The following is an 11,348-nucleotide window of genomic DNA, read 5'->3' on the forward strand; positions in this document are numbered from 1 at the left end:
ACATACAATTATGGAGGGGCTCAGAGAGCTGGGGTGAGCTGAGTGTGTTAGGTGGGAGATGGTGGGTGTCCTAGCATGGGGAGTACACAAGTCAATTTTTTTTTCTGAGTTGACCCATCAGAAGTGGTGAGGTGGACAGCCCATTGACTCATCCCTAAGCGACAGCTTCTCAAGGCTCTGTCTCTAAGAGAAGGCCTGACCATCTGCCTGAGACTCAGACTCTGCTTTGTACACTTTGAGCATCTCCAGGAGCTGCCAGACCAAGCTTTTGTCTGCAGGGTCTAGGAGGCACAACTTGGTCCAACGGTCCATTGTTTCAGTCTTGGGCTCTTTACATGACAACCAAGCCCAGAGGGAACAATCACAGGCCTCACAGCAGAGGCCACAGCCACATCTTCGGCTCTCCTGGATGTGACTGGGTACGCTAGAGCAGTGTACTGTGCTGAAAATGGTTAAAAATCCGCAGACCTGGGATTGTGCTGCCCACAGCAGCCTTGGCTGCTACGAGAGAGAACCCAGGGAGCATCAGCAGCAGGCACCAACTGCCACATCAGCGAAGCTGGCTGGGCTCAGCTGCACGAAGCCAGCTGGTACCAAGACTCCAGCGCTCACTCGGGATAATGGCATCTACAGGGTAGTGGCGTGTACCCAGAGTCCGGAAAGTTCTCGTTTGTACTGAACAGGACAGACTTTCTCAGCTACCACCATTAGCGCTAAGCAGAAGTCTTCTCCTAAGCTGGATTCTGATGTCCTCCTGTTTTAAGTCACAGCCAGGCTCCCAGTGCCAGCTTTAGCAAGCCTCTACCGTCTAGCATAAAAACTAGCACCAGCTTGCTGCCCAGAGCTCTGGCCATAGGGAATTGCATTCAACTGTTCCTACCTGCTTTCACAATCACCCGCCTCTGGTCCCGCCATTCCCTAGAAGACCACACATCTTCCATCTCATGAACACCACACTCCTGTGGAAGGATGTACTCACCTATGCACATTTTCAAAACTCCTGAGAAACCAGGTCAGCAAAATGGCTCAGCAGGTGAAAGCGCTTGCAGGCCACAAGGTTCGTGACCTTGGTTTCAATCCCCAGCACCCACAGGGTGGAAGAAGAGAACGGACACCTGAAAGTTGTCCTCTGATTTTTACATGTGTACAGTGTCATGTGCGTGCACACACACACATAAAATATAATACTTTTGAATTCCTAAGAAAGTTACTAAAAACTGGAATCCATGAATGAGTTCATCAAGGTCATGCAAGATCAACATCCAAAACAACGTTATTTGTTTATACTTTCTTTAAATTTTTATTTATTTCTAATTGTGTGTCTCTGTGTCTGTACGTGCACATGAGCAAAGTCACTGTGAAGGTCAAAGGAAGGAGTCAGGTACCCTGGAGGTAGTGTTATATGCAACTGTGAACCATGTGGGTATTAGGAACCAAATTCTTGTTCTCTACAAGCACACAACAAGGTCTTAACTGCTGAGTCTTCTCTCCAGCCCCTTCTACCTGCTTTTCATGAGCAAACTAAAAATAAAATGGAGAAGAAATCCGTTACAGCAGCATCCAAAGGAATAAAATTCTAGAAATAAATTCAACAAAAGAAGCACAGACGTTATGCCCTGAAAATAGAAGACACTGTTGAAAGACGTGTAAGAGCATCTCAATAAATGGCAGAACATCCGTGCTCATGGACTGGAAGGCTTACTTTTTAAAATTGAGCCTACTCCCCTTGTTGACCTACACATCTGAATCAGTGCTGATCTTAGCTGACTTCTTTGTGGACATTGACGAGTTAGCCAATTCTAGAACACATATGGAGTTGCAAGAGATCCATAATCGTCGAGACAACTCCAAATAAAAAACAGTTAAAGACACATGCACACTCTCTAGTTTCAAACACACTAGCAGTCAAGATGTGGGGATTAAAGAGAGACACAGGTCAACAGCACAGAACTGAGAATCCCTGAACACATGTGCTCATCTATAGGCAATTGGCTGGGATAAGAGTGCTAAGACTATTGGATGCCTTTTCAAAGAGTCATGCTGGTGGTAGGGATGCAGAATGCCCGAAATGAGAAGTTCTTTCTTCCCACACTGCTTGCTGAGCAAGGAGAATCCCAGCCTATAGTAATAAGATGTACAAAGACTTAACCCTGCTTTTAAGAAGCAAATAAACATAAGTAATAAAACCCAAATACCAAAACACTCTGGTGTTACCAACCCTCATTAGACAAAAGCAAAATAAACTAAGATGTCTTGAAACTGGAGACTCTAGTGGGGAGGCAGAGTCCTCTTCCTTTTTCTGTCATAGGAGTTAGGGACATTAGTATGAAAGATGCCAGCACTCAAAATACCCATGTGATGCTCAAACTCAAAAACCAGTGATTGTCCTCTCCCAAATTCTCCTCTGATGCCTTTGATTTTTCTAGAAACCAGATACGGTCATTTCCTTCATTCTACTTTTAGACCAAGAAGCCAGAGAGGGTAAGGAGGGCGCTGCCGGGCTGAACGAGGCATGTGTCTTCAGCCTGGAGAAGAACACTGCTTTCCTGCAGCAAATTCATGCTTCCTCCCTTGGTAGCTCATCACCTCAAGCTCCAAAAGGTCAATTCCCAAATGATTCCAAAGGGACTTTTGACAAAAAGTGATAAACTCCAGGGGCCAAGGGGTCTTCCTCAGGGAGCTTCTGGCACACCATGCTGATATTCTCGACGACTGTTCAGTTTTATCCAAGGCATTGCCCAGCAACCAGCTACATTGCAAAGACAATGTCTGCAAGTTTCCTTAGGGGTAAAATGAATCAAACACTACCGTACATCTTTAGTGGGACTTTGTAGAGAGTAGATGGAAAGTAACTAGAAAGCTGTACCATACAATAGGAGTACAGCCCATCATACAAAGCAAGAGGATACAGTTCAACTCCAGATAGACATTAGGAGAAAGCTGGGGGGGAAATCTAACATAGACTGGGTCATAGATGGTAGGAAAGACCCTTTGTTCACTTTCTTGAGAGTAATAATAGTCACAGTGATCTAACGTTTCCAGGATTGTGCTGATCTATGGACATACATGGATAAAATCATATGATGTCAAGATTTACTTTTAAAAACTGAGAAAAGAAAAAAGGGACATAATGTAACTGGGACAAAATGTTGGAACTAACGAGAAGAACATAATTAGTCGTAATTCTCTCAAGGGCATATCCGAACTCCTTCAGCATGAAAGAACTTAAATAAACAATGTAGAATTTTCTAGACATCCATCAACTTTCTGAGGATCACATCCACAGCCCAGAAAATCCACTTCCCTCACAAAGCTCTTTCCAACTAGTCATCCAGGGGTCAGAGGGTTAGGAAAGATACCAGGAGAGGCTCCGAGCTGGGAAGAAGAGAAATAAATGGAAGTATCCTAGAATATTCAGGGAAGCTTCAAGCTGTCAGGCTCTCATGAGGGCCTCATCCTTAGAGCTGTATTTTATTCTCTGTGTTGCCACTGAATGTATAAGTGATTTTATTCTTGAACACAAAGGTTACAGGGAATAAAAAAATACAAACACAGGCCACTGAGACCCAGTTTCCTTAGGGACAGCCAGGAGTCCATCAGGGACTCCGGGGCTTCACACATTTTGTCATGGGTTTAACAGATGTCCCAAGGACTAAAGGGTAGGATAGTGGAAAAGTAAAGACTAGAAAGAAGTAGAAGTTATAACTCTCCTAGGGAAGATCAGTCCAGTGAATCAAGGTCTTATGTATGAAGAGACCCAGGAAATGGAGGCACCCTCCCTCAAGCCAGTCCCTGGCCAATTAAGTACACAAGTCACCATGCCTTACTGATTCTCCCAAGATGACAAATGGGCTTACCCACAGAATGTGGTGATGTAAGACAGGGCTCCAGCTTAAGAGATGGAGGCTCAAGTCCTCAACACTAAACCAGAACTTCTGAACTTCAGCACTTGGATGTGTTTGGGGGGTGGGGGAGTATCCACTGAGCTGATTTTAGCGTCTCTTCAACACCAAGGACTTGGGAGATTAAAATCTGGGTGTGTCTGGCATGGCGCGCACCTCTCATCGGAACCTGAGGTTTCCTAACCACTTTAGGTCACTCAGTTCCCCTCCAGGCAGCTGCACCCCTCCACCATACATTCCGTTTGGTTGTGATTGGTTGGCTGGTGGTTAGTTGGTTGGGAGGTTCTTAGTATTCTTTGTCGCAGCAGGACAGGGAGGGATGGGGAGAAAGGAATGTTTCGTTCCATTATTTCTCTCGGGGCTGAATAGAGTCACTTTAGTCTGGTCACTACACCCTAGGGCTCCAAGACTTGCGGAAGGGGGAGAGCGACGACACCAGTAGGGAATTCGGGTAGGACAGAGGTACCAAAAATAGATCTGCGTGTTTGTGGTGCGGGGGTTTTTCCTACTGCTCAGTCTCTCCGGGATAACGGTGGTAGAGGTTCCCAGGAAGACTTGGGAATGAAAATTTGGCGCGGGGACCTTTCTCCTACTCTGTTCACGAAGATCAGGCTCTCTCGTTAGAGTCTTTCTGGTAGGCTGGGTAAAGAATCCAGTTGCAAGCTGTGCGCTCTACAATTGCTGGGCACTAGGTCCCAAGATGCCCAAAACCAAAGTAACAGTCAAACTTTAGTATCTTCCCTGCCCCCTCCCCACCACAAGCTCCGTATCTCAAAGCCAGAACTGTGGCCACTGGCCCAGCTTCCAGATGCCCCTTCCCCACTCTGTACCCTCCAAGACTTCCAGTGTGCACCCCAAGGCTCCACGCTCTGTCCGGGAGCGCCCAGGGTTCCCAGGAGCCAAGCATCCAGCTCCTGGGGTAAATCGACTGCCTCCCGGGACCCTCCTAAGGTGGGACTGGGCGAGGCTGCTGACTTGGGGTGGGGGTAGGGGGACCTGTCAGCCCGCACGTCCTCCTGCATTCCTGGCGGGAGCTGGCCCAAGGGAGGAGGAAGAGAGGGGATGGAGCCTGCGTGCTCGCCTTAGCCTGGGAACAGCGACAGAAAGAGGGTGAAAGATAGCTCTCTTACTTGGCAGCAGGGCTCTGTGGTGGTCAGGCTGGGACTGGGCTCTCTGTTGTAGCCCCTCTCCACGCCGATCGCCGAGGACCCCTCCGAGAAGTAAGGCGAAGTGTGGGCAGGAGCGGGCTACAGTTCTGGGCAGGATTTTGCCCGCCGCGAGCTTTTAAAGAGAAACTCTCCGCAAACCCCTCCCCCGACCCCAGCTCGCCCCGAAGGCGGCCTCCAATTTAGCCCGGCCTCCACCCTTTGTTGAACTTCCTCGGCTTATCCCGGGAAGGAGGGGTTGTGGCTGTGGGAATGGGGAGGGTAGGTCGGCGCGGGTTGGAGCTGGCTGCTCTGGGGACCGCGCGTTCCAGAAAGCGCAGTTTTCTCCTGAAGATTCCGCATCCTCTAGCATCTCAGCTTCGCACTCAATTCCTCCAGGGTACGGTTACCAGGTTTAAGGCCGGCGTTGAATCCAGCCCCTTAACTGAAAACTGAAAGTTGAAATCAGAAGCTCTCATTCATCTCCCTCTGGTTTCGCGTCCCTTCTCTGGTAGACGATTCTAAACAGCAAACCCTAACCATCCGTGCGCCGAGGAAAGACAGAAAAATTGAGCGGGAAAAGAAGCCAGTTGCTGGAATCTGGCTGAAGTTTAAAACTTTATCACAACTGATAAAATTGAAATTGCCAACGGGAATAGTGCTGGGCTTCCTAAAGGTTTCTCAAGCAAGCAAGAGGTTAAAGATAAACTAAAGATAAATCAAGCTACTGTAGAGCCCTGTATCTAAATAACGTTCCTCACAAACCACCTAGCAGTTCTGTTTACACACGGAAATTCTTTCAAGGTAAGGACTGTACTCAAACCAACTCACAGAGTTCCAATTTGTCAATTAAACGCTAATTTTTCCTTAATTTCTAAATCTTGTAAATGGCATCCTTTGAGAGCAAGGCAGTTTAGAGAGCCCCAGGATCATCTATGGGGCCATGGTTAAGGTGCCTAAAGAACACACCTAAAGTGTGTGTGTGCGTGTGTGCGTGCGTGTGTACGTGCATGTGTGTGTGTGTGTGTGTGTGTGTGTGTGTTTTGGAGGCCAGAGGTCAACATTTGGAGTCTTACTTAATCTCCATATGTTTTCCTTTTTTAAAAAATAAAGTTCTTTGAAGCTGGGCGGTGGTGGCGCACGCCTTTAATCCCAGCACTCGGGAGGCAGAGGCAGGCGGATCTCTGTGAGTTCAAGACCAGCCTGGTCTACAGAGCTAGTTCCAGGACAGGCTCCAAAGCCACAGAGAAACCCTGTCTCGAAAAACCAAAAAAAAAATAAATAAATAAATAAAAAAAAATAAAGTTCTTTGAGAAGTTCATGCACACATACAACGTACTTCGATTGCATTGTCTCCCTGCTCTTCTCCCTAACTCCATCCCCCATCTCCCCAGCTTCATTTGCTCTTTGACAAATAAAATTTAACCCAATGAGCTCAGTTGGTGCTGCCCATATATGCATGGGTATGGGGTGACCCCACTGGAGCATGGCTGACCTACCCCCCCCAAAAAAAATTGACCCTCCCTTCCCTGGGAGCCATCAACTCTCTCAATAGGTCCTCAGCTAGGGTTAGGGCTTAATGGAGACTACCTTGTTCTTATGTAGGTCTTGTGCAAGCTAACACAGCTGTTGCAGTGGTCCTGTAGTGTCCAGAAGACCTTGCTCCACCCAGCCCTTCCTGCCCTCTGACTCATAACCTTTCTACCCTCTCTTTTTAGATGTTCCCTGAGCTTTGATGAGGAGGGTGTGATGTAGACATCCCACTTATGACTGAGCACTCCACAGATACTTATTCTCTGCACTCTGACCAATTGTGAGTTTCTGGGTTAACCGCCATCCAGCCCACAAAGAAGCTTCTCTTATGAGGCCAAAGAGTTATACTAATCTATGGATATAGAGGTATGAATGCCAAGGCCAGTTTGCTCCAGCAAAATGATAGTAGTAGGTTCACCCCTGGGGCCTATGAGCTCCCAATTATGGGTTCTTAGCAATATTTACAGTACCAGGTATGAGTTTTCTCCTGCGGAATGGGCCATAGATCCAATCAAAAGCAGTTGGTTTCCCCAGAACATTTGTGCCACTATTATGCACACCCAAAGACATATCTTACCAGACCTTGCCATTGTAGCTTTCAGGGTTCACAGCTGGATAAGACTGTTGTTGACTTTTCTCCCTGGGTAGCCCGCATAGACACCAAGCCATCAGGGAGGAAACTTCATAGTCAGTACCAGCTTGAGTCTTACGGGTCTCCTGACTAAAGTATGTGCTGTCTTCAGCAACAAGGCCTTGTCACTTCACTGGGGTTCATATGAGAGTCATTTCCTGGGGAGATAAGACACACACAATACTTGGTGCCCAAACAGGGACCAACAGAACCAAGGATGATTTGAGGAGTTGATGCACCACCCCTTCAGTGGTTGCTAGGACACCAGCTGAAGTGGTCCCACTTAGAGTGGAGCATCCCAGGAGTCAGGGCCACTTTTCTCAGTGTGGCTGAATGACTGGCTGCAACTCAGGCCAAGAGGGTATATCCGGGCAGGGTACAGTCAGGCAGATCACAGCTAAACCAAACAGCTTGGGCTGATCCAACCAAGCTCATTGGAGTGAAGACATGTACAAGGCCCCAGGGAGATGTCTCAGGAAGAGGAAGCCTGACATCTGATACAAATGCTTGGCTCTCTTCCTGCTCTCTCAGACCTTGATAACACACTTTTTTTTGGTATTCCCTTAGCGTTCCAAGACCAGTTCACATTCACTTGGGACGGGCCCTTAGAGTGCTGTTCCAAGGTTACTTTCACAGTCTCACTGTTTGTCATGGAATGACAGCCCATGGCCTTGTTCTACTATCCTGCCTGACCTCTGTAAAATGGTTCCGTTACAAAGATGACGTGAGAACGCTAACTTCTGGGTGTTTTATGGATTTTAGAAAACATCTAATGTTTGGGGAGTAATTGACACTTTGCCTTCAAAGTGCAGTGTGTTGATGCTATGTCTCCTCCACAGATCTCCTTCTCGGCCTGTCTCCCTGTTGCCAAAGCAGTAGGTGCTTGATGTAGTTTTTAGAGAAAATAAAACAGATTTTTCAGGGAGCATCTAAGAGACATACAGGTACACCTGAAGGAATGAAGATGGAGAATAACCACACAAGCTGCAAGGGCCCACCGCACTTGTAAAGTTCTCGAGAGCATGATGGCCCGATAAGCCACATGGAATACCTGACCACGTTAAGACTTCTACAACAGTGTCTGTAAATGTAAAAGAACTTCAGGTCTATTGGGATTCCTGGGAGGTTGGTATATTTCCATACCCCACCTTACCCAAGTTGTCTGTCCTTTGTATAACTTGACCAAGATGGGTTCTCTGTGGGATCAGGACAGAAAGTGTCCAGAGATGTTTGAGCCAGCTAAGGCCCTTGTAAGACAGGCCAAATAGTCATGCGCCCCATTACTCCAGCAGGGACAACAGATCCGAAAATGACACATACATAGTTCAACATGGCCCGTAAGGGACTGGCAAACAGACTGTCTGGGGTCTACGCCTATCAGTGAGGGATGCAACGAGGCCCTCGCCTGTGAGGCCTCTCACTAACATTTCTAGGGAAGCAAGCAACAGGTAAAGGCACCAGCAAAGGACTCACCCAACTGAGTGTTAAGTATGGGGACCCACAGTGTTACCAATGACATTTCACCAACACTGTTATTCAGAACGGGGCTGAGGTGCAATGGTTCCTCCACCTACCTTACAATCAGACTAGCACTGGGTTAACCGAAAAGAAGGATGTGTTATTAAAACGTCAACAAGGGAGCTGGAGAGGACTGAGCAGGTAAGAGTGCTTTCTGCTCTCCTGGGGGATCAGAGTTTGATTCTCAGCACCCACAGCTCATAAACACCGGTAACCCCAGCTCTAGGGAATTCCTCTGACCTCCACTGGCACCTGCACACACATGTGCATAGCACATACAAACATACAAACACATACTTGATATTAAATAATAACAGAAAAAAGCCACTAAAGAGCTTAAGTAGAGGGGGTTCCCTGTATTAGTGGGAAGGGGCACTCTACAGGTTATAAGGTTATTAGATAAAAATCTCAGCACCAGAAGTGAGTTACTTCTATACTTGGCCAGGGAGGCCCCTGAGGCCCCATAAACTATAACAGATATATCCACTCTTGTCAGCGGTGTTCCAGAACTAAACAGACAGACTCTATTGCTGAAGACACCATGCACTTTGTTTACAGAACACGGGAAAACAGCTGGGATTGAGCTGGCTCTCACGGTGTCCCATGCAAGTGTTACATGGTCTGCTGCAGGAAGGACGGTCAGTAACAGTCCTGCTCAGCCGTGAATCTTGTGTTGCAGTACTGAGACACCAGGCAAGCTGTCCCTGCTTGTGCAGTAGTGGCATGACCATAATGGGAACAACCAGCAGCTTTTTGAACCAAATTTGAGACTCCACAGGAGGAAGTTCCCTTCTGGTACCGAAAGCCCAGACAAAACCCTGTGACTGGGGAGATCATAGACCTCCAGCGGGTGGCTGCTATTGATCATGCTGTTGCTGTCAGCTGCAATCCATCATGGAAAGAAACTTCCCTTTGCCATGGATGGCATACTGCAGAGACTCATAGCCCCTTGGCGGGCTACTGTCTTGCATGTTACTTGATGTAGGAGGGTCCTGCCCACTGTGGATACCGTTCCCTAGGCAGGTAGTGCTGAGCTGGTTAAGAAAGCTAGCCAGGCCTGCGCCTGCTTGTGAACCAGTTAACTGATCTCCATGGTTCCTGCTTTAAGTTCTTACTTGAGTTCCTGTCCTGGCTTCCCCAGTGATGGACTAAATAGCCCTGGCTTCCAATGCTTACTTTGGTCAGGATATTCTATCAAAATAACAGACAGGAAACTGTAACAGGTGGGGAGGCTCATGAGATTCAGGAAGTAAACAAACTTCACAAGTCTGGACTTGTGAAGGAGCCTCCCCCGCCCCCCAGGGTTCAAGAAGCAGAAAAAAGGTGCCGAAGAGACTCTAGCAGCCCAGCCACTATGGAGAAGGAGAAAGAGATGGTACCCACGATGAGGCAACCTTCAGTTAGGTGGAAGTTCCAAAATGCTCATCATTTTCTAGAAGCATTCTTCGGGTGGAACCCTCCCAGGAGTTTCTCAGAGCTGATTAAGTCCACTTAGAAAAATTTTACAGGCTTAGCATCATTTTTCAACACTTACCTGACAAACTATTGCAATTGCTACTTGTTGCCCAGCAGGGGCCACCGCCAGCCTCGCTGTGGCCTCCACCATCCCTGCTTTCTTTCTTTTTATTTATTTATTTATTTATTAAAGATTTCTGTCTCTTCCCTGCCACCGCCTCCCATTTCCCTTCCCCTCCCCCAATCAAGTCCCCCTCCCTCGTCATTTGCTGCTCTTCGCTGCCCTTTCAGAGACCCAAGGCTCCTAGGACCCAGGTAAACTGGCTTGTCACGACCTTTCATAACTGTAGCTCCAGGGCAATACAAAGTCTTGTTCCTCACAGGAACCTGCGTTCATGTCCACACCCGCACAGACCAGTACACATACACATAATTAAAAATAATTAAAAATAATTTTGAAATTAAATTTAAGAACTAAGTAAGTTGGTTTACTTACCTTGTTTATCTGAAAGAATGTCCCGGAGCTGGAGAGACGGATCAGTGGCTAAAGCACCAGCTGCTCTTACAGGACCCAGGTTCAGTTCCCAGCAGCCACATGGTGGCTCACAAAGCTTAGGAACTCTCCTTCCAAAGGCTCAGACGGACCCCCTTCTGATCTCCGCGGGTGTCGGGTATGCATGTAGTGCATATAAGACACAAGCAAAACATTCATACTCATCAAGCTAAATGAATCTTTTAAAAATCTCCTTTTAAAATGAAACTTAGGTGGCTGATGAGCTACTTTATTTAGATTAGGGTACGAGAAAGGCTAATACAGTTAAACTCAACATTGCGAATGTTCTAGCCCCAGTCAGCATGGTTTATTGTCTTTAACCTTGTTGGCGATGTCGTTAGGAAAGCGAGTGCTATTTTTGTAGGCAATTTTGATTTTATCAGTTGTGGTACAGTCTCATACTCCCATACAGATTCCGAGAGTGGCTTTCCATGTTCCCTTTATGTTTCCTGTCTTCCTATGGTGAGTCACTCTGACCTGCCCCCAGCGTGAACCCCAGAGCCAAGCAGGAATGTTATCACGTTGTTTTGAACAATACTCATCCCCCACTCATTGGATCTTTAATCTCAAGAGTGTGAGGCTTGCTAACCCTGACCCTGACATAAGCAAAG

At 47.2% G+C, this 11,348-nt stretch overlaps 1 protein-coding gene across 1 annotated transcript in view; it reads right to left on the reverse strand.

Annotated features, from left to right (window-relative positions):
- Loxl2 (lysyl oxidase like 2) overlaps positions 1-5,100 on the reverse strand; it is an 80,164-nt gene extending 75,064 nt beyond the window's left edge. The window contains exon 1 of the mRNA XM_005355453.3: positions 5,033-5,100. The gene's annotated coding sequence lies outside the window, so the exon portion shown is untranslated. The remainder of the gene's footprint in view (positions 1-5,032) is intronic.
- Between the last annotated feature and the right edge of the window lie 6,248 nt (positions 5,101-11,348).

Source organism: Microtus ochrogaster, chromosome 17 (assembly GCF_000317375.1).
Source record: "Microtus ochrogaster isolate Prairie Vole_2 chromosome 17, MicOch1.0, whole genome shotgun sequence".
NCBI lineage: Eukaryota > Metazoa > Chordata > Mammalia > Rodentia > Cricetidae > Microtus > Microtus ochrogaster.